Raw genomic sequence first — 25,670 nt, 5'->3', positions numbered from 1 at the left:
AGCGTCAGATCGTCAGAAATCTTATGCGGACTTGAAACCTAAAGATATAGAGTTTCAAATCAGAGATAAAGTCTTCTTGAAAGCCTCACCGTGGAAGAAAATACTCAGATTCAGTCGTAAAGGCAAATTGAGTCCGAGGTTTATTGGGCCGTACGAGATTATAGTGCGTATCGGGCCTGTTGCTTACAGAATATTGTTGCCACCTGAGTTAGAAAAGATCCACAATGTATTCTGTAACACCCCGTACCCGAGACCGTTGCCGGAGTCAGACACGAGGGGTTCGCAGACTTAAATCACTTATTTGCACAGTCCATTTTAAATTTCTAGACAAGCTGGCTAACTGCGTCACTGTCACCTTAAAAATCATATCTTGAGTTCCAAAACTTGAAAACCAGTTCCATAAATTTTTCCTGAAACCAGACTCATATTTTCATCTACAAAATTTTTTCTAGCATTTTTGGTCGAGCCAATTAGTACAGTTTATTAGTTAAAGTCTCCCCTGTTTCTGGGTTCTACTACACTGACCTTTGCACATTACGACTTGGATATCTCCCTGTACAGGGCTTCAATACTGATGAAGTTTATTTATATAGAAGCTAGACTCGAAAAGGAATCTATACATATATGTTATGACTTCTAATTTTCTCTGGTTAATTTATAATGAATTTCCAAAGTCGGAACAGGGAATCCAGAAACCGTTCTGGCCCTGTCTCACGAAAACTTAAATATCTCATACTATACTGTTCATATGATCATTTTGTTACTTTCCTATGAAAATAGATTCATCAAGGTTCGATTAAATAATTTATTCACTATTTAATTCCATTCCTACTATTTTTAGTGATTTTTCACTTTCACGTCACTGCTGCTATTAGCATCTATTTTTAAGGTAGACTTTACCTGTTACATAGTTTCCATGATTCAACTAGCCCTTTTGCATAAATAGCACAAAATATGATCATGATTAACCATTCCAATGGCTAATCGTTCCCAAACATTTCCATACCTCTTAATGAACATCATACAAGACGATTATAATATTAAGCTCAAAGTGTATATAAGCCATTTTCGCATGGCTATCCAAATTTATACAAAACCAAAGGGTCCATGACCAACAACAAAAAGGGTAGTCCTATACATGCCATTTCAAAGTTCAACCAAAAGTGTACCAAAAGGGGCTTTGATAGTGTGGGCGACTTCGACTTCGACACTCCTGAGTCCGATAGCTGACGAACCAAAATCTATAAAACAGAGATTCAAAGAACGGAGTAAGCATTTAATGCTTAGTAAGTTTTGAGCAATGGAATTAGGCTCAACTAAAGTATAGCATTCATATAACTAAACGGATAATTTCATATACACATATATTCTCAAAAATCAGTCCTACTTCACATTTCCAACCCTTATATTCATACATAAGGGATCAACTTAACCAAAAACCGGAAGCTCCTTAATCGACTGAGCGAATGCTATTTAAGAGGAATCAATTAATCCAATGCATGTACAACACATACCTCGTTGTTGAGATTTTACGAGCGTATTAATTGAAATTATTACAGCAGATCGCTCATTCCCAAACTCAAGTAATCTTCGGGATTTAGCCGGATATAACTACTTGCACAAGGCCTTCGAGTCTTAGCCCGGATGTGGTCACTAGCATAAATGCCTTCGGGACTTAGCCCGGATATAGTCGCTAGCACAAATGCCTTCGGGTTTTAGCCCGGATATAATCGCTAGCACAAATGCCTTCGGGTCTTAGCCCGGATATAGCAACTCGCACGAATGCCTTCGGATCTTAGTCCGCTTATAGTCACCTAGCACAAAAGCCTTCGGGACTTAGCCCGGATATCATTCGAATAACCATGCACATATATCAATAAATCATGACACATCCATATTTCATTTTCATTTCCAAAGCTCAAACACAAAACACTTATCACACTTACAAATTTCGGCTTAATAGCCACATACAAAGAGCATGATTTTGATTTACTTAAGAAATAATCTAATCGAATCATAATCTAAGCTCCATTACTCGAAAACTTACCTCGGATGTTGTCGAACGATTTCGGTGGTTATTCGATCACTTTTTCCTTTCCCTTATCCAACTTTGGTCCTCTAAGCTCTTGAGCTAATTCAAACAAATTTAACTTATTAAAGTCTCATTATGCTAGCTTATGGCCAAACATGACAATGAATTTGATGGGTCATATGGCCACCTTTAGCTCAAATACAAAATGGTCATACGCATTTTTAATCACATTAAGCAATTTAATACAATTCATTCGAACATCAAAAGAGAGGCTCAAGGTACTTAGCCCATATATACATTAGACATTAGAGTCACATATGTACGAAATCACGAATCGAATTCAACATATTAGCTAATATTCCCCTTAGCCGAATTTTCTAAGTCAAGATAAAGCCATCAATATGCTTACCTATGGCCGAACATACACATCAACTATGTACTCATTCATGTGGCTGAACATGCATGTCTATATTGAGGCCGATTGCAACACTTAATACATCCTACAAGTATGGTCACTTGTATTGACTAAACACCATTTTGTTTCAAGTTCAAAACTTGGCCAATACACATATATACACTAGTAAATCAAACACTAACATTTGCACTTCACCTTACTACCATTTCTCATCCAAATAACGTGAACAACAACCATATTTCTCTTCTACTTCCTACCATGGCCGAATGCATCACAACACCATACCATTTCAATTTTGGTCATGGTTAATCAAAGAACTTAATGTCTCACTCAAAAATGCTAAAAAGAAGATTCAAGAGTCATCAATCCACCATCACATGCATCATTACAAAGCTTCACTTTTAGCATGCAAATGACATCAACACAAATCCACCTTAGCCGAATATCATCTCCATGACATAGTAAAGATTTGAACCATGGGCTAGTTAGAACTCAAGATAACTACTAAAAACATGCATGAATCTCATGGCACAACATCAAACATACCTTAACCTAGATACAAGTATGGCCGAACCTCTTCCTAATCCTCTTCCAAGCCGATCATGAAGCAAGAGCTCCTTCCTTCTTCCTTAGAACTTTCGGCCAAAAGAAATGAAAAAGGATGGACACTTTTTTTTTCTTTATTTTCTTTTCTTCAACTCACGGCAATGGGGGGGAAACAACCACACACATTCTTTTTTTTTGTTTCTCCTCCTACTAACACTAATATTTTATTGCCCATGCTCTTTATTTTATTATTGCTAACATAAAGCATCAACCCAACATGTTTATGACATGTTTTAGCAATAACATTTTGTCCACCCTCATGCTCATGGCCGGCCACTACTAATTAGGGGGAAAATTGACATGCAAGTCTTCCTTTTTGATTACATGCACTATTAGATCCTTATAGATTAGCCTATCACATTTCAAAAGTGTCACACAAGTCCTATGTACTACATTCACATGCAATTAACTAAATCGAAGCTTAAAATTTTCGCACATTCATATTCACATATTTTAGACCATAAATATCACATTCAAATAATTTGGTGACTCGGTTTAGCGGTCCCGAACCCGCTTTCCGACTAGGGTCACTATAGGGCTGTCACATATTCTATGTCTCGATGCTTCGTAGATATCGATCTGACCCTTCGCATGTGATTGGTCCATCTGAGATTGAGATTAAGCCTGATATGACATACGAAGGAGAACCGATTCGTATTTTGGTTCGTGAGATTAAAGAATTACGGAATAAGAAGATTCAATTAGTTAAAGTATTGTGGCATAAACATAGAGTTGAGGAAGCAACATGGGAGCCAGAGGATGCAGTGAGGGAACGTTATCCGAACCTATTCACTAGTAAGATTTTTCGGGGATGAAAATTCCTAAGGGAGGAGAGTTGTAACAGCCCGTTTTAGACGTAATCAAAATGGTGGTTTCAGGACCACAAATCCGAGTCTAAAAAATATTTAAAAATTATTTTCTGTGTTTATTTTATGTGAATTTATATCTGTGAAATTTTCGTAATTTAATTTTGTCGTCTAGGTGTCTGATTAAATAAAAGGACTTAATCGCGTAAAATGAAAATTAGGTTTTTATTTTTAAAAGGGGCTAATTTGCACTTGGCTTTTAAAATAGAAGCCTTTAAGACATACTTAGCCCAATATCAAGTGAAGTGGACAGTAATGGGCATGTTATGAATGATTTTATAATTTTATAACTAAGGTTAATAAGGTAAAATAATAATAAGTAATATATATTATATAATATATGATAATTAAACTAAGTGCTCAAATTTTTCCACCATAGCCGAAACATAAACAAGAAAGAAAAGAAAAAGAAAGCTAGGGTTCAGCCTTGTTCAAGCTAGATTAAGGTATGTGTTCAGCTCGATTTTTGATAATTTCTACGTTTTTGAGATCGTTGCTTCGAGTACTACAAAACCCAAGCTTTAATTTTTGATTTTGATGAATATTTTTAGTTGTGCCATTGTTGATAGTTTGTGATTTTTGTTGTTTGATGATGAAAAAAGGAAGATATGTTTTAGATTAACATGTTTTGTATTGGAATTTTTTATGATTTTGAATAATTAGGTCTTAATAGCAAAAATAATAATTTTAGGGACTAAAATGTGAAATAAATTGAATATATGGACTTGTTGGAGAGTGGGTAAAATTTGGCCCAACATAAGTATAGGGAAATTTAGTGTATTTTGTGTTTTATGAATAGGGACTAAATTGTAAAAATTGTAAATGTCAGAGTACAATGGTAATTTTCCCATTTATGTGTTTTCGGACTAAATTGAATGAAAATATGTTTGAATGAGCTTAATTTGAATATGTTTAGATCAAGAACCAAAGAAATCGGACTTGGACCGGGGAAAAACAAAAGTTGTTGACTAGCATCCCCGTCCTCTTTTACGACTTCTCAGGTAAGTTTATAAGCAAATAGATGTGTTTAATTGTAGTTAAATGTAAATATTATATGCTATTAAAAAAAAGTGTGAATATATATAAGCTTTGGCCGAATATGATTAAGCTTGTCTATCACATCTCCTAAATGGTTTCGACCGAGTTGCAACGTCTGAAAGTCCCGTATGAACCATAGAAATAGTTAGGATACGTATGTCATGACATAGGATTCCGATATGTGTGTGCGAGTAAGACCATGGCATCGATATGTGATTTCGACATGTGTTTACGAGTAAGACCCTGTCTGGGACAGTGGCATCGATTTGTGGCTACATGTGAGACCACGTCAGGGACGTTGGCATTGTATGATTTATATGATTATCCAAGTTTCCTATCCAAATTCGAATGGTTCATCGGGCAAAGGTAAATCACGATCGAATGTGTAAATAACTCAAAAAGCGAGGTATGGTTGAGCTTGTTAGCTATTGTTAATAAAGTATTTGTGAGACTTGAAATTTGAAAAGATTTATGTGATGCAAAAGACAAATATGTATATATGAAATAAACTAGTATATTTGATTTGAACAAATGTTATGAATACTAAGGAATGAATTTTGGATATATATATGTGACCATATATGTGTTCGGCCATACTAGTGGTAAATGTACATGATATTATTAGTTGGATTCTTGTACTTATTCAAATAAATATATACATGTGTTTAATTGAATAGTGATATTTTAACCTAGAAAGTTGACTTTACATTAGGTTAATATGGTTGTGATAGTATTTCACTATAGTAGCATTATGCATGAAAATGCTATCATTTATTTCACTTGTAAGTTCGAAGTTAAGATTGGCAATGTTAATATTTTAACTTGGAATTGCTTATTTGCTTTAAACTTACTAAGCTATGTTAGCTTACTTTGTGTATGTGATTCTTTGTTTTATAGATTTTCGATTCAAGTTAAAAGCTCAGGAATCATCAGCAAAGTCTATCACACTATCTACAGCTTCGGTATTTAAATAATCAAACTCGTATTATGGCATGTATAGGCTGGATTATGTTTTGAGTGTGCTAAAAGTTGGTTATGTATATAAGCCATGCGAAAATGGCTAAATTATTATATTAGTGTTTGGTGATGAAAGGTAAGACTTATATTAATCTTGATTACTAAGTTGTGTCTTTAGATGCATATATGATTTTTAGACAGTAAGGTTCGGCTTGAAAGTGTATTGGTATAATGTGTGTGTGGTATGTTCATTATTATGTGATGGTAAATATAAAATGCTACATGGTTTCAATGTTAGGTGATTATGATCTAGCTGGTTAGTTCGATTAATAACGATAAATAATGTATATGGTTCATGATTTAATATAATTGACATTTGATATGTGTTGGATACTTTAATATTAAGTATGGCTTTGGCTTTTGGGTAAATGCATACCTTGTATGTGTATATGATAACTAAGTTACTTATATACACATATAATTAGTTTTATATTGAATTTATATCAAGGGCGTAATTATAATATATAAGACTTGTCTTGATGATATGTACATTCGGTCATGTAGCTCATTATGAAAGATATTGGATTAATATAAATTATAAATAATAGGTAAAGAGAAAGGTATATGCATGATACAAGTTGTAATGCTCATTTATGCAATAAGTTAGAACAAGCGTACATGCATTTGGTCTTTTATATTAATTAAGTTTTCATGTGCCTTGTGTATTTGTAAAGTGTTCCTATTTATGAGTGCTTAATACCAATATGCAAATGGTTATAGAAACTTGTTAAATAAGTGTGAATAATGAATGTGTATAAAAAAAAGGTAATACTTATATATATGTGTTAGCCAATCAGACTAAGAAATGGAGTAAGTTGACTTATTATCAAATCCTTGCTTTTAGTAGTATTAATATGTAAAATATATGTTGTTCATATAGATTATCATACTAACACCGTATATATGGAATTGTTGAGGTTTTATAATTTATTATTGTTACATGTGAACAATATGCCCAAATATATCAATGATATGAAATGTTCAAATTAAGAGTTGTATTAGCTTATGATTTAAATCTTAGTCAATTTTTTGAGACATATTCATGTGATTATATGAATGTTTATTGAGTTGTCCAAAATTGTGTTTTATTCTGTAATGCCTTATGACCCTGTTTCTGCGATGGATAAGGGTTAGGGGTGTTACAGTTTCCATCATGGATTGTTTGAATAGGTGAAATTGAGAAAGTTTTGATAATGTAGCAGTGTCAGAAAAGCCCCGTAATAGTTAGGTACATATGTCATGACATAGGATTCCGATATGTGTTATCGTGTAAGACCACGTCTGGGACGTTAGCATCGACTTGTGATTTACGTGTAAGACCATGTCTGGGACATTGGCATCGTATATGATTTCTTGTAAGACCTTGTCTGGGACAGTGGCATCAATGTTTGATTACATGTAAGACCACGTCTGGGACATTGGCATTGTACGAGCTTATGAGTTATCTGAGTATCCTTATTGATTCTGAACGGTTCAACGGGCATTCCGAGAAATGAATAACCATGTGAAATTCTATCCGATTCAGGTACGTGTAATTTGTAATGAAATTCAAAAATGAAAGGTGAGTATGTATCATATGACCATATGTGAATATATATGACAACGAATGATATGAATGTATATAAATGAATGATGTGTATATATGCTCGTTATATGAAATTGTGGTTTTATAATTCAGACATGAGATTTATGAAATATGAAACATGGCTTTGATGTATGATTTCTTGGTTCGAAAACTTGAATAGATAATGAAATTAAAATGGTTGAGTTGGCTATATGATTCATATATCCAAATTTGGTTTATGTGAATAAGGGAATTATGGATGTCCGAGTTTGGAAGTGGTTATAAAGGAGTTGATATAACTTTATTTATGATTTGTAATAGATGAACATAGTTTGATTGGCGATGAAATGAGTATGTGCAAGCTTGCCTTATATGATTGAGTTAATGGTTGTTATTCGAATTTGAAAGCATGGTTATATATTCATTGATTAATAAGATAAGCGGAGTTATTTAATGTGGTTATATGAATTTACGAGTACAATAAATGTATATGTAATTAGGAATTGATAAATTTGGTTTAGTGATATTGGTTTATAGATATTATTGAAATGATTTATTTTGCTTATGGCTTACTAAGCTTTCAAAGCTTACTCTGTGTGTTTTTTCCTATGTTTATAGAGTTTCAGAAACTTGCTCGGGTTGGAAGTAGTAGGAGACGTCATCATACTATCCGGTTATCGCTTTGGTAAATAAAAGCTTTGAGTTTTGGTTATATGGCATGTATAGGCTAGTTTTGAGATGGTTCATTTTGATTTAAGTATATATATCTTCCATGCAAAAATGGCTTAATTATGATGCTAATATTGTGTATATTTGGTTATGTATTGAACTCATTTTGGGAAGTATGATTCATGGGTTGTATGTATGGTGTAATTTGTTATATGATTTGGCTTGAGCATTGAGGTGAAATATTAGATGTAATTTTGACTTATGGTTCATATTCCTATTGGTAAAATGATGAGTATAACATTGATGATGCATTAGTTATTTGAATACAGTTTGAAAAGGAAAATAATATGATATGTTTATAGATATATATATGTATATAGCCAAGTTAATTAGTCATTTTGGTATGTTCATAGTTAGGAATTTGGTAAGGTTTAGCATGTGATTTTAATATGCTTTGATATAGAGAATGAGCATGAAATTGGTTGATGATATTATGAATTGATTGATACATGTTTGGAGTTGACTTTGGCTGAAAATGTTGCATATATGATGCTTGATTTTGGAATTGTAGGGAGGACCCAAATGGGTGGCATATTAGCCTTGTAAATGACCTATTTTTGCCCACACGGGCAGGGACACGAGCGTATCTAATGCCGTGTGAGGCACACGGTCTACTCACACGAGTGTGTGACCTTTGTAACTTAGAAAAATTGTTAAGTTTGAAAAAAATTTTGTGTTCGGTTTAGTCCCGACCTCTTCCTAATACATGTTTAAGGTCCCATTGACCTAAGAAAAGGGACTATATGTTGATGTTTGACTATGATATGACGATGCATGACTTTTGATTGTGAAATGATTACAAGATGTTATGATATGTCCGGTAATGCCTCTTAACCCTAGTCCGATGATGGATACGTGTTAGGGGTGTTATATCCTAATTTAACACATAATCGGTAAAATTTTTCTTATCAAAATTTTCATATAACATTCCTATAATATTGCAGACCATGAATAATATTAAAATAAATTTTCTTTTTGGCTTAGATTTGTGGTACCGAAACCACTATTTCGATTTCACTGAAAATGGGCTGTTACAACAAATATATGTCTCTTTTTTTGTGAATATCGGATATCGTTGCATTACTATACCTTTGTTCCTAAGAAGTAACAATGGAGTGGAACAAACCCCCAGGGAGTGCATAATTGCGTCGACACACACTCATGCAGTGACAGCTTTTGGCCAGATTCATTTTTCTAACGTTTTCAATGGAGTGTTCCCTTTTTAACATTTCACAATACACCTACATTAGAGTGTCTCTTATTCATTGCTATATATATAAGCAACTGTAAAAAGCAGATTCTTTCAAGATTCAAGGAATGATACTAGTTATCCATTACTAATGCAACCTAAATCATTCATCAAAGAATTGAGGATACAACATTCAGTCAAAATTATCCAACTCATTTATTTATAATTCACATGATTTAAGAATTAAGCATCGAATATAACAAAAAATTTCAAACACAAATAAACCTTGCATGCTTCATTCAACTAATTTTTTTTGTTGAAATGTGGGTGTATTTCCAAACCCCATATGCATTCCCCCAAATTTAAAGTTTGCATTGTCCTCAATACACTAAAATTAAAATGCAATGACAATAGAAATGCAACGACAATGTGTACTAACAAAATAAAAATTACAGCTACATGGAACACTATAGCTAAAAAATACTAAAAATAAACTAACTCAGTTTTCCTCTGCCACAGATGTGGCTGCACGATGTTTCTTCTTCCTCCTTCTTTTCTCCTCCTTCTTATGCTTTTTGTAATAGCCCATTTTTCAGTAGAATCGGAAGAATGGTTTCGGGACCACAAATCCAACCCAAAAATATAATTTATTTTTTTATTTTATTATATGGTCTGTAATATGTTAGATATGTTGTGTGAAAATTTCGATACAAAAATTTTATCGATTTAGTGTTTAATTATGAGAAGGACTAAATTGCGTTAAATGCAAAAGTTGAATTCTAGTAGCTATAAGGATCAAATAGATATGGAATTCAAAACCAGAGGTCTTTATATGGTAATTAGACCATTAAGAAAAGTATGTAAACTTTTCTTGGTGACTCATCCATGGAAATATAGAAAAAGGTCAATGACTAAGTTGGAAATTGCTAAATACTTAATCAATTAAAAGGTGAAACGAAAATATATCATTTTATTTTCATTGTCTTCAACCTAAAAACGCATGGATAGGTGAGAGAAAAGAAACTTTCAATGTCTAATTGGGTAAGTTTCCTTATCCTGTTTTTAGTAATTTTGATATTTTTGAAACTGAGATAGCTTAATCTTTCTATTTAAGGGATTAATTTGAAAAGTTATCAAGGTATAAAAAATGGGTCATGGATGTATATGCTGGAAATTATAAGTTTGTGGTAGAAAATGAAAGATTATTGATAAATAAACAACTTTTACAAAGTGATTTTTGATGAAAACATGATTTATGGACTAAAATGAAAAGTTGTAAAATTTGATGAAAAATTCTGAAATTTTATGAATACATGTGCTGTAAAATTTGTAATAAGGATTTGGTTAGGCTTGGAATAGGGAGTAGTTTGCACAAGTTTCATTTTCCATGTAACACCCTGAATTTTGGGCCTAGAAGTAATGGGCCTTGAGTTTGGGATCGGTTAAAAGGTGGCTCAATTAACTTAAATGTGTTTAAATATTTTATAATTGCATGTTTAGTTTAATTTTTAAGTGATTTAGGAAGGGTTGGTAGTGTGGAAAAAATTCTGGGTTCGATCCAGGGTTTTAGCAAAATTTTGCATTTTTTTTCTAAAAGACCCTGAGCATTAGGTGGAAGGCTTATTAACAAGGCCTGGTAAAATTTAAGACAAGGAAATGCTTGGCCTAGTGGCAAAAGGCGTTGGTAGCAAGCAGGAAGTCTAAGTTTCAAATCCTGGCCTTGGCGAAATTTTTTATTGCGCATATAATTAGTAGGGAAGCTAGCGTTTAGGCTTTACAAATATGTTTGGTGGAAATATGGCACAAGAGCGCCTGGGGGGCAGTGGCGAGAAGCATGCTATGGATCGAGAGGTTGCAGGTTCGAATCTCAAGCCTGGAAAAGTTTTAAATTTTTATTCTTTAAGGAAACTGAGACTTAGGCATATAAGTCTTATAGTTAATTGTGATCGAATGGTAGCACCAGATAGGTGGCGGTGTAGTGGCCAGTAGCGTGTTGGGAAGTTGGAGGGCTGGAGTTTGAGTGGTTTCATGTGCAAAAGGGAATTCAATTTTACTGTGCAACGTAATGAAGGATTGCCATTCGGTGGAAGCAATTTGAATGCAATTGTTGGCTAAAATCAGGGTTACGGTGGAGATAAGGATAAGGATTAAGTGTGGATATGATGGTGATAAATTTGGAGAAATTGAAGGGAATTTAACTTGACGAGTTTAAGTTGAATGGGGAGTGTATGTTTGTATTTTCTTTTTAGTATATATACGTGTGTCGTATAGGAAGGTAAGGGCATTTGTTGTTTTTGTGTGCTTCAGTCGCATATTCTTGGGGGAAATTTCTTCCAACCTCTTGACTCTTTTGTTTTACAAATACCTGCGTAATCTCAAACCCTTCATCTCCTCTTTCCTTTAAGCCAAACTCTTGATCTTTTCTTCCCTATTTTAATCGAATCAACCTCTTCCCTCTTTAACTTAGCCGATTACTTCCTTGTTCATTTAAAATCTGATTCATACACTTTGGGGTTGATTTCTTGTTGGTAAGCGATCTCGCGATCGATAAGTGAATTAGGTCTTCTACGGCTTTTGTTAAATATTTCTAAATTCTTTCGTTTCTACACACTTAAATGCTAATTTTTCTTTATCCTTAACAATACCATTACTTTCGTTAACCTATGGTTTCTCTATTTATTTCTCTTTCTCCTTCTCATTCAAGAGTGCAATCGCTGGCTAAGTTTTAGTTGATGGAAAAAGGGAGTTCTAGCAGAGAGGTTGGGATAGATGCTCCCAAGTTTAAGCGACGTAAGGTGTCAGCCATTAGGGACTTTCCACCTGGATGCAGAAGGGAGACTACGTCATATTTTGAGTTACATAGGCAAATTGCAGCCGATCAATTTACTCAAGGCAAGTATAGGTTCTTCTTCGGTAAGTAGTGGATTTATTTTGAGTTAATGGGATGTGACTAATGGAGTATAATGTTGATTATAGGTTCAGTCGATTAGGAATACTTAGTACTCCAGGTGATAAGGTGTGTACTTCTACCCTATGATAGCTTGATATAAAGCCGAAGGTGTGTACATATACTGCACACACGTTAGATCGGTAAATCTTGAAATACCGAAAAGCCGAAAGTCTGGCTACGATAGTCTTGCGAGTGCGTGAACACTCGTAAGGGGGAAATTGATAGGTTGACGGAGGCCCCCATAAGCGATCTCATGGATCTGGGCCGTACTTAGGCCATCTAAGCCGGAATGGGCTAAATGGGCCCAACGTAACGTGGGCCCAAATAAGCGAATTTGTTAATTTGATAATAATTGATGAAATAGTCATGTTGGTTACATGGCTTGGAATTGATTTGGGCCTAGTGGGCCATATGAATGAGAGATTGGGCCTAGTGGGCCATATGCATGTATGTAGACTTGTTTGGGCTTTGTAAGGGGTTGTGGGCCTAGTATCTGATAGCTACTTAAACAGACATAAAAATTAATTAATTAATTAATCGTGACTGTGGATAAGTCATAGGGTTAAAGTGTGGCAATGGGTATATGCATGTCTAGGATTGGATCTAGGGAGAGCTTGGTACTTAAGTGGTCTTAATGACTCATGTCCTCTTCGCTGGAATCCTACCTAGCGGATAGTATCTGTTCACTTTAGCCAACGGGGACTTGTTAATGGGTCGAAATGCCCCTAAGGGAGAAAAATGACTAAAATACCCCTATGTGTTGAATGTAAGATTTATGGATGTTACATGTATACCTACTGCATTCATATGATATTCTATTTAGGTTGCATATGGGTTGGAAATTATGGAACGGAGGAAGTATTTGAGGATCGCATGGTTGCTTGACGACTGTAGATCCATTGATGGCTATTTAGCCCAATATTTGATTAGCAGCTTGCTGCAATGAAGGTAGTACCACAATCAGGCTACCATTGATGTGTATCGGATGGGTGGGTCGATATTTATATCCCCACATGATGTGTACCGGGGGACGGAGTTGGTGTGTAGCAGTTGGATTATTAGGGTGGGTTGCACAGCATTGCATGTATGATATTATTGTGATATTATTGCGATGTGGGCTTCAGCCTAACTGAGGCTAACATGGTCTAAGGCCCAAAGGCCACCGTTATTGAATTGGGCTCAGTCCCAAAATGACTAATGATTGCTTTATACTCATTGAGGGTTGTACAAATTGAGTTTTCAAAACTCATTTTCTCCTTTTTAAAATTTTCAGGTCATCCTCAATCGGCGGTTCAACGGATGGAGGGACTCGGAGGTGGCCAACTAGCAAAAAGTTTAGACTTAGTCTTTTATGTAATTTTTAGTATTTTGATTTTAAATTATTTTTTGATTTGGGGTGTAATAAGCCCTTTCCTCTAGTTATTATTTCAAATTAGGATTATTATTATTTTTATGCCTTATATTTGTTAGAAGTAGAACATGGTTTTTCCTAGACCATAACTATTTTTTTTAAGTACTACGTTTCCGTAACTTAATTTTTAAATGAAAAGTTTTCATAGATCATCTGTTTTAAATAAAGCTTCCGCAACTGAAAAGAGATTTTACAAAGTAATTATTATACAATAAGAAATAGTTTTTTTTTAAATACACCTCGCTTTGAAAGCAACAAATACAAGCTGGGATTTTACTCAAGGTTTTTATTTTAAAGAATGGTTTTCAATGAAAACAAGGTTTTCGAGAAACACTTCAGTGTGACACGCCAGATTCGGCAATAACGTCTAGGCCGGGTTTGGAGTGTTACATTCCAGGCATAGGGACAAAATTAAAATTTGTGGAAAAGTTAGGGGCAAAATGGTAATTTTGCCTAGGACATAAATTGAGTCCATTTGAATATGAAATGTGTGAAATTGATGTTTAAATTCATTTATATAGATTCGGGCAACACTAATTCAAGGTTAGATCGAGGAAAAGAAAAGATTTCGAATTAGTATATTTGTAACGTGGACAAATGTCGAGGCAAGTTCTTGTAACCTAATTGAGTATGTAAATATGTTAAATTGAATGTTGTGTTTGTATGCAATGTGAATTATATTGATATGATTTATTTGATTGTTATAATGAATGTTTAACTACATGCTTGAAATGATGATAAAGGGGTAACTCCTGATTGAATACTGAATTCCGATGATTATATGCGCTTTCCCGAAACTAGTAAGGTTCTGCATTTGTTGTAGATGGCATTTAGCTCGGACGAGTAATCCTATTGACATTGTTATAGAAAGGATTTAGCCCAGATAGGTAATTTTGATATAAAACCTCTCAAGCAATACGTTATGATCAGGGTTTAACCTGGACTAACAATCCTAATCGAACTCCTATGAGCTTACGTTATATAAAGGATTTAACCTGGACTAGTAATCCTGTTATATGATATGTGACTCGAGAGAGTGTTTCTTGGTTAGGTTCCCTAATGGGCACCGTTGAATAAGGAATTGATGGATTAATGAAATCGTACACTTCAAATGTACTACATGAGCATCCATTAGAATTCAATGTGTAACACCCCGTGCCCGAGACCGTTGCCGGAGTCGAACACAAGGTGCTGACCGACTTAGTTCATTTACTTGCACAGTTCATTTTAAAAATTTCCAGACAGCTGGCTAACTGTGTCGCTGTCACCTTAAAAATCATATCTTGAGTTCCACAACTCGAAAATCACTTTCGTGATTTTTCCCTGAAACTAGACTCATATATGCATCTACAATTTTTTTCTATAATTTTTGGTCAGGCCAATTAGTACAGTTTATTAGTTAAAGTCTCCCATGTTACAGGGATCGACTACACTAACCTTCGCGCATAACGACTTGGATATCTCCCTGTACAGGGCTTCAATGCTGATGCCGTTTCTTTCTATAGAAACTAGACTCAAAGAGGAATCTATAAATATATGACATGACTCCTAATTATCTCTGGTTAATTTATAATGAATTTCCAAAGTTGGAACAGGGAATCCAGAAACCGTTCTGGCCCTGTTTCACGAAAACCTAAATATCTCTTAACATACAACTCATATGACCGTTTCGTTTCTTCCATATGAAATTAGATTCATCAAGGTTCATTTAAATAATTTATTCACTATTTAATTCCATTCTTACTATTTTTAGTGATTTTTCACATCCACATCGCTGCTGCTGTCAGCATCTGCCTTTAAGGTAGACTTTACCTATTTCATAGTTTCCATGATTCAATTAGCCCTTTTTTTTTGCATACATAGCACAAAGTATAATCATGATTAACCATTCCAATGGCTAATCGTTTCCAAACATTTCCATACCTCTTAGTGATCAACATACAAAACGATTATAGTACTATGCTAAAAACGTATATAAGCCATTTTCGCATGGCTATCCAAATTTACACAAAATCTATGGGTACATGACCAACAACAAGAAGGGTAGTCCTATACATGCCATTTCAAAGTTCAACCAAAATTGTACCAAAATGGGGCTTTGATAGTGTGGGAGACTTCGACTTCCAAAAATCCCGAGTCCGATAGCTGACGAGCCAAAATCTATAAAACAGAGAAACAAAGAAACGGAGTAAGCAATTTATGCTTAGTAAGTTTTGAGCAAGGGATTCCAGCACAACAAAAGTATAGCATTCATATAGCTAAACGGATAATTTCATATGCACAAATTCTCAATATCATACTTACTTCACATTACCAACCCTTATGTTCATACACAAAAGATCAACTTAGCCAAAGGCCGGTAGCTCATTTATCGACTGAGCGAATACAGATTTGTAAGGGATCAACTAATTCAAAGCACACACGAAACATACCTCATCGCTGGGATTTTACGAGCGTATTAATTTAAATTTTTACAGCAAGATCGCTCGTTCCCAAATCAAGCATCTTCGGGGTTTAGCCGGATATAACCACTCGCACAAGGCCTTCGGGTCTTAACTCGGATATGGTCACTAGCATAAATGCCTTCGGGACTTAGCCCGGATATAGTCGCTAGCACAAATGCTTTCAGATCTTAGTCCAGATGTAGTCGCTTAGAACAAAAGCCTTCGGGACTTAGCCCGGATATAGTCGCTTAGCACAAAAGCCTTCGGGACTTAGCCCGGATATCATTCTAGTAACCATGCACATATATCAATAAATCATGACACATTCATATTTCATTTTCATTACCAAAGCTCAAACACAAGACACTTATCACATTTACAATTTCGGCTCAATAGCCACATACAAGAGCATGATTTTGATTTACTTAAGACATAATCTAATCGAATCATAATTTAAGTCCCATTACTCGAAAACTTACCTCGGATGTTGTCGAACGATTCCGATGGCTATTCGACCACTTTTTCCTTCCCTTTATTGGATTTAGTTCCCCTTTGCTCTTGAGCTTAATTTAACAAATAAATTGATTTAATCATTTGAGCATCGAAAGGAGGAACTCAAGGCACTTTGCCCACATATATCTATTAGACATTAAAGTCACATATCTACGGAATCATGAATCAAACTCAACATATTAGTTAATACTCTCCTTAGCCGAATTTTCTAAGTCAAGATAAAGCCTTCAATATGCTTACCTATGGCCGAACAACACATCAACCTATGTACTCATTCATGTGGCCGATTATGCATGTCTATGTTGAGGCCAATTATATACTCAATACCACACACAAATGGCATACCTTTTACTAACTAATGCATTACATATTATAACTCAATACGCATCCATCATGTACTCTATAACCGAAACACCATCATATGTAAATATATACCTTGAGATATTGTATATGTCATACCAATACGTCATGTGCAAACATATATATATATGTGTGTAAGAGCTGAATCTCAAAGTTGATTATAACTAAGCATGAACATAAATCCAAAACACAAATCTTACCTACCATGCAATAAGCATAAATCATACTTATGGATATACCATGGCCGAATACATCACAACACCATACCATTTCAATTTTGGTCATGGTTAAACAAAGAACTTAATGTCTCACTCAAAAATGCTAAAAAGAAAATCCAAGAGTCATCAATCCACCATCACATGTATCATTAACAAGCTTCATATTTAGCATGCAATGACATTAACACAAAATCCACCTAGGCCGAATATCATCCCCATGACATAGCAAAGATTTGAACCATGGGCTAATTAGAACTCAAGCTAGCAACTAAAAACATGCATGAATCTCATGGAACAACCTCAAACATACCTTAATCTAGATACAAGTATGGCCAAACCTCCTCCTAATCCTCTTCCAAACCAAACATGAAGCAAGAACTCCTTCCTTCTTCCTTAGAATTTTCGGCCAAAAGAAATGAAAATGGATGAACAAAATTATTTTTTCTTTTCTCCAACTCACGGCAATGGGGGGGAACACTCACACACATTCCTTTTTTTTTGTTTTCTTCCTTCCATTTCTTATTAGTTTATTGCCCATGCTTCTTATTTTATTTTTCCATTAACACAACATGTTTCATGACATGTTTTGCCCATCATCCCTTGTCATGGCCGGCCACTAGTACTTAAATGGGGGGAAATTGACATGCAAGTCCACCCCTTTGATTACATGCACTATTAGGCCACTTGCATTTGCCTAGCACATTTCTAAATTTTCTCACATAAGTCCTATCAACTAAATTCACATGCAATTAACTAAATCGAAGCTTAAAACTTTCACACATTTATTTTCACATATTTTAGGCAATAATTATCACATTCAAATAATTTGGTGACTCGGTCTAGCGGTCCCGAGACCGCTTTCCGACTAGGGTCACTTTAGGGCTGTCACAACTCTCCCCCACTTAAGAAATTTTCATCCCCGAAAATCTTACCGGTAAATAGGTTTGGGTATCGTTCTTTCATCGAGCTCTCGGTTTCCCAAGTAGCTTCCTCGATCCCGTGTTTGAGCCATAACACCTTTACTAACGGAACCCTTTTGTTTCGCAACTCCTTCACTTCACGAGCTAGGATACGCATCGGTTCTTCTTCATAACTCATATCGGCTTGAATTTCAACCTCTGATGGGCTAATTATGTGCGATGGATCAGATCTATAGCGTCGAAGCATCGAAACATGAAAGACGTCGTGAATCTTTTCAAGTTCAGGGGGCAAAATCAATCGATACGCAACTGGACCCACTCGTTCGGATATTTCGTATGGCCCGATGAACCTTGGACTCAATTTGCCCTTACGCCCAAATCTGAGTATCTTTTTCCAAGGTGAAACATTAAGAAACACCTTATCTCCCACCTGATACTCAATGTCTTTTCGTTTCAGATCCGCGTACGACTTCTGGCGATCTGAGGCTATCTTTAGACTTTCACGGATTACTTTTACTTTTTGTTCAGCATCTTTAATCAAATCCACTCCGAAAATTTTACTTTCACCGAGCTCGGTCCAAAACAATGGTGTACGGCATTTACGCCCGTACAAAGCCTCGTAAGGTGCCATCTTAATACTTGATTGAAAACTATTGTTGTAAGCGAATTCAATCAATGGTAAATACCGTTCCCATGAACCACTAAACTCAAGGATGCAACATCTCAACATATCCTCAAGTATCTGAATTACCCGCTCGGATTGACCATCGGTTTGTGGATGAAAAGCGGTGCTAAAATGCAGCTTGGTACCCAAAGCTTCTTGCAATTTCTTCCAAAATCGCGAGGTGAATCTCGGATCTCTATCCGACACAACAGAAATCGGTACCCCGTGTAATCTCACAATCTGAGAAACGTACAATTCAGCTAGTTTATCCAATGAAAAATCCGTACGCACGGGGATAAAGTGAGCCGACTTAGTCAGTCTATCAACAACAACCCAAATCGCATCCTTCTTACTTGCTGACAATGGCAGTCCGGACACAAAGTCCATTGTGACTCGATCCCATTTCCACTCAGGTATCATGATCGGCTGAAGTAATCCTGAAGGCACTTGATGTTCCGCTTTCACTTGTTGACATATTAAACATCTCGAAACAAAGTCGGAGATGTCTTGTTTCATACCATGCCACCAAAACTGACGTTTCAAATCGTTGTACATTTTCGTACTCCCCGAGTGAATTGACATTCGGCTACAATGGGCTTCGTTCAGAATCATCGAAATGAGTTCCGAATTCCTTGGAACACACAAACGACTTCTGAACCTCAAACAATCATCATCATCAATTTGAAACTCCGATTCCTTGTTCGGAACACATTCAGCCCGTTTTGCAACCAATTCATCATCGACATTCTGAGCTTCACGAATTTGATGAATCAATAATGGTTTGGCTTTTAATTCAGCTACTAACACATTGTCGGGTAGAACAGACAAGTGTACATTCATCGCTCGCAAAACAAACAGTGATTTCCGGCTTAAGGCGTCCGCAACCACATTAGCCTTTCCCGGGTGATAATTAATGACAAGCTCATAATCTTTCAACAACTCAAGCCAACGCCTTTGTCGCAGATTCAAGTCTCGCTGGGTCATCAAATATTTGAGACTTTTGTGATCCGAAAATACATGGCACTTCTCACCAAACAAATAATGTCGCCATATTTTCAAAGCAAATACGATGGCAGCTAGTTCGAGATCATGGGTCAGATAATTTCTCTCGTGTGGCTTCAATTGTCTCGACGCATAGGCCACAACTCGACCTTCTTGCATCAATACGCAACCCAACCCAAGTAGGGATGCGTCACTATAAATGACAAACTCTTTGCCTGATTCAGGTTGCACTAAAATTGGAGCTTCAGTCAAATAAGTTTTCAATTGATCGAAACTTTTCTGACATTTCTCCGTCCATTCGAACTTAACATCCTTTTGAAGTAGCTTCGTCATTGGTGTGGCTATCATCGAGAAACCTTTTACAAATCGTCGGTAATAACCGGCGAGCTCCAGGAAGCTCCGAACTTCGGTAATATTTCTTGGAGGCTTCCAGTTAAGTATGGCTGAAATTTTGCTCGGGTCAACTCGAATACCCGATGCGGATACCACATGACCCAAGAAGCTAACCTCTCTTAACCAGAACTCACGCTTACTGAACTTTGCATATAACTGCTTATCCCGCAAAATTTGCAACACTAATCTCAGGTGCTCAGCATGTTCGGTCTCATCTCTTGAATAGACCAAGATGTCATCAATGAACACAACTACGAACCGGTCCAAATACTGTCTGAAGATCCGATTCATCAAATCCATAAATACCGCAGGGGCATTAGTGAGCCCGAACGGCATCACTAAGAACTCGTAGTGACCGTACCTCGTTCTGAAAGCAGTTTTGGGTACGTCCGAATCTCGAATCTGCAACTGATAATAACCCGATCTCAAATCTATCTTTGAAAACACTGAGGCTCCCTTTAGTTGATCAAACAAATCATCAATATGCGGTAACGGATATTTATTCTTTATCGTCACTTTATTCAGTTGACGATAGTCAATGCACAACCTCATGGTTCCGTCCTTCTTTTTCACAAACAATACTGGTGCACCCCAAGGTGAGAAACTTGGTCGAGCGAAACCTCTATCCGTCAATTTTTGCAACTGAGCTTTCAACTCTTTTAACTCGGTTGGTGCCATATGATACGGAGCTATCGAAATCGGCGTAGTCCCAGGTACAAGCTCAATACCAAACTCTATCTCCCGAACAGGTGGCAAACCCGGTAATTCTTCGGGAAAAACATCCGGGTATTCACAAATTACTGGTACCGACTCAAGTTTCTTTTCTAATTCCTTGTTATCAAGTACATACGCAAGGTATGCTTCATACCCCTTTCTTACATATTTCTGAGCCAACATTGAGGATATTACAGCTGCCAACCCATCCAAGTCCGTAGACTCAACTCGGATTACTTCGTTATTTGCGCACCTCAAATCAATAGTCTTGCTTTTGCAATTCACAACCGCATCATGCACGGTCAACCAATCCAACCCGAGAATAACATCAAATTCATCAAACGGCAGAAGCATCAAGTCCGCCGAAAAACAAGAACCTCGAATTACTAGGGGACATTTCTTACACACTTTGTCGACAAGCACGTAACGACCCAAGGGATTTGACACCCGAATTACGAACTCAGTAGACTCAATAGGTAAAGTCTTACTGGATGCTAAGGTTTCACATATGTAAGAATGAGTAGAACCGGGGTCAATCAAAGCAATTACATTAGTATCAAAGAGAGTAAAAGTACCGGTAATAACATCAGGCGAAGAAGCATCCTCGCGGGCACGTATAGCATAAGCTCTAGCAGGCGCACGAGCCTCAGATCTGGTTGTAGCATCTCTAGATCCTCTCTGACCGCCACTAGCATTGCCCGTGTTCTAGACGGTCTACCTCGAGCAGTAGTACCACCTGGTTTCCCACTCTGACTTACATTTTGTTCAGGCAACCTCGGGCAATCCTTGATAAAGTGGTTAGCTGATCCACACTTATAGCAGGAGCGGTCATGGAACCTACAGCTCCCCGAATGCCATTTACCACAATGCTGACACTCCGTTCTGTCTCGACGTTCATTCCCAACACTGGCGACCGAAGTGCCTCGTGTACCCACAGGGGGTCGATCACGATCTCGTCTAAAAAGGCCTGAAGTGCCTCTACACCAGCCCACATCATCTTGAAATTTCTTCGATGCCTGTTGAAGAGACTTTCCCGAGGATCTTTTACGAAACACTCCAGTTTCCACATCAACTTTTTGTTTTTCTTTTCTAAGCTCTTCGGCTTTACAAGCTCGCTCGACAAGTACTACGAACTCTCGTATTTTAAGAATGCCAACAAACATTTTTATATCTTCATTCAGCCCATCCTCGAAGCGTTTACACATGATAGCCTCGGACGAAACACATTCCCGAGCGTATCTACTAAGCCTAACAAATTTTCGCTCGTAATCAGTAACTGACATAGAACCTTGCTTAAGCTCAAGAAATTCCTTCCGTTTTTGATCAACAAATCTCTGACTGATATACTTTTTTCGAAACTCAGTTTGGAAAAACTCCCAAGTTACTTGCTCTCGGGGCACAACAGAAGTCAGAGTACTCCACAATAGTAGGCAGAATCGCGTAGCAAGGAGATAGTACACTTTAGGCATTCATCGGGTGTACAAGATAGCTCATCGAGTACCCGGATAGTGTTGTCCAACCAAAATTCAGCTTGCTCGGCATCGTCGCTATCCGTAGCTTTAAATTCAGTAGCCCCATGTTTTCGGATTCTGTCAACTGGAGGCTTATTTGACCTTATTTGGTCAGTTACCGGAGGTATTGTAGGTGCGGGGGTTGTATTAGTCGGGAATGGAGGTTGTGGAATAGCCGTATTAGTTCGAATGTATTGGTTGAACCAATCATTCATCACGCTATAAAAGCTTGCCTAGCTTCATCATTCGGATTCCTAGCAATCGGTTGAGAGTCCGCCGGAGCTGTCCTTGTGCAGGAGCAGGTGCCACACTCTCAAGATCATCAGCTACCGCTCGGTCGGGATCGGGATCCATTACTATAAATAAACACATTTTCAATTGTCAGAAATCACCACACTATCAATAATCACAAAATGGCATGTATAGCTAGACCCAAACGTATTACGGTAGTCCTAGAATCGACTAAACCGTGCTCTGATACCGATAAAATTGTAACACCCCGTGCCCGAGACTGTTTCCGGAGTCGAACACGAGGTGCTGACTGACTTAGTTCATTTACTTGCACAGTTCATTTTAAAAATTTCCAGACAGCTGGCTAACTGTGTCGCTGTCACCTTAAAAATCATATCTTGAGTTCCACAACTCGAAAATCAGTTCGTAATTTTTCCCTGAAACTAGACTCACATATGCATCTACAATTTTTTTTCTATAATTTTTGGTCAGGCCAATTAGTACAGTTTATTAGTTAAAGTCAGCCATGTTACAGGGATAGACTACACTGACCTTTGCGCATAACGACTTGGATATCTCCCTGTACAGGGCTTCAATGCTGATGCCGTTTGTTTCTATAGAAACTAGACTCAAAGAGCAATCTATAAATATATGGCATGACTCCTAATTATCTCTGGTTAATTTATAATGAATTTCCAAAGTCGGAACAGGGAATCCAGAAACCGTTCTGGCCCTATTTCACGAAAACCTAAATATCTCTTAACATACAACTCATATGACCGTTTCGTTTCTTCCATATGAAAGTAGATTCATCAAGGTTCATTTACATAATTTATTCACTATTTAATTCCATTCCTACTATTTTTAGTGATTTTTCACATCCACATCCCTGCTGCTGTCAGCATCTGCCTTTAAGGTAGACTTTACCTATTTCATAGTTTCCACGATTCAATTAGCCCTTTTTTTTTTGCATACATAGCACAAAGTATAATCATGATTAACCATTCCAATGGCTAATCGTTTCCAAACATTTCCATACCTCTTAGTGATCAACATACAAAACGATTATAGTACTATGCTAAAAACGTATATAAGCCATTTTCGCATGGCTATCCAAATTTACACAAATCTATGGGTACATGACCAACAACAAGAAGGGTAGTCTATACACGCCATTTCAAAGTTCAACCAAAATTGTACCAAAATGGGGCTTTGATAGTGTGGGAGACTTCGACTTCCAAAAATCCCGAGTCCGATAGCTGACGAGCCAAAATCTATAAAACAGAGAAACAAAGAAACGGAGTAAGCAATTTATGCTTAGTAAGTTTTGAGCAAGGGATTCCAGCACAACAAAAGTATAGCATTCATATAGCTAAAAGGATAATTTCATATGCACAAATCTCATATCATACTTACTTCACATTACCAACCCTTATGTTCATACACAAAAGATCAACTTAGCCAAAGCCGGTAGCTCATTTATCGACTGAGCGAATACAGATTTGTAAGGGATCAACTAATTCAAAGCACACACGAAACATACCTCATCGCTGGGATTTTACGAGCGTATTAATTTAAATTTTTACAGCAAGATCGCTCGTTCCCAAATCAAGCATCTTCGGGGTTTAGCCGGATATAACCACTCGCACAAGGCCTTCGGGTCATATCCCGGATATGGTCACTAGCATAAATGCCTTCGGTACTTAGCCCGGATATAGTCGCTAGCACAAATGCCTTCGGATCTTAGTCCGGATGTAGTCGCTTAGCACAAAGCCCTTCGGGACTTAGCCCGGATATAGTCGCTTAGCATAAAAGCCTTCGGAACATAGCCCGGATATCATTCCAGTAACCATGCACATATATCAATAAATCATGACACATTCATATTTCATTTTCATTACCAAAGCTCAAACACAAGACACTTATCACATTTACAATTTCGGCTCAATAGCCACATACAAGAGCATGATTTTGATTTACTTAAGACATATCTAATCGAATCATAATTTAAGTCCCATTACTCGAAAACTTACCTCGGATGTTGTCGAACGATTCCGATGGCTATTCGACCACTTTTTCCTTCCCTTTATCGGATTTAGTTTCCCTTTGCTCTTGAGCTTAATTTAACAAATAAATTGATTTAATCATTTGAGCATCGAAAAGAGGAACTCAAGGCACTTGGCCCACATATATCCATTAGACATTAAAGTCACATATGTACGGAATCATGAATCAAACTCAACACATTAGTTAATACTCTCCTTAGCCGAATTTTCTAAGTCAAGATAAAGCCTTCAATATGCTTACCTATGGCCGAACAACACATCAACCTATGTACTCATTCATGTGGCCGATTATGCATGTCTATGTTGAGGCCAATTATATACTCAATACCTCACACAAATGGCATACCTTTTACTAACTAATGCATTACATATTATAACTCAATACGCATCCATCATGTACTCCATAACCGAAACACCATCATATGTAAATATATACCTTGAGATATTGTATATGTCATACCAATACATCATGTGCAAACATATATATATGTGTAAGAGCCGAATCTCAAAGTTGATTATAACTAAGCATGAACATAAATCCAAAACACAAATCTTACCTACCATGCAATAAGCATAAATCATACTTATGGATATACCATGGCCGAATACATCACAACACCATACCATTTCAATTTTGGTCATGGTTAAACAAGAACTTAATGTCTCACTCAAAAATGCTAAAAAGAAAATCCAAGAGTATCAAATCCATTCAAAGCCAGTTCACAAATGTATCATATAAACAAAAGCCTTCATGATCTCATACCCCACCCAACTGCATATAACCATCAGAATCTCATCCTAGGTTCCAAATCATCAC

This window comes from Gossypium hirsutum, chromosome A11 (assembly GCF_007990345.1).
Source record: "Gossypium hirsutum isolate 1008001.06 chromosome A11, Gossypium_hirsutum_v2.1, whole genome shotgun sequence".
NCBI lineage: Eukaryota > Viridiplantae > Streptophyta > Magnoliopsida > Malvales > Malvaceae > Gossypium > Gossypium hirsutum.
Note: the sequence above shows the minus strand (reverse complement) of the source record.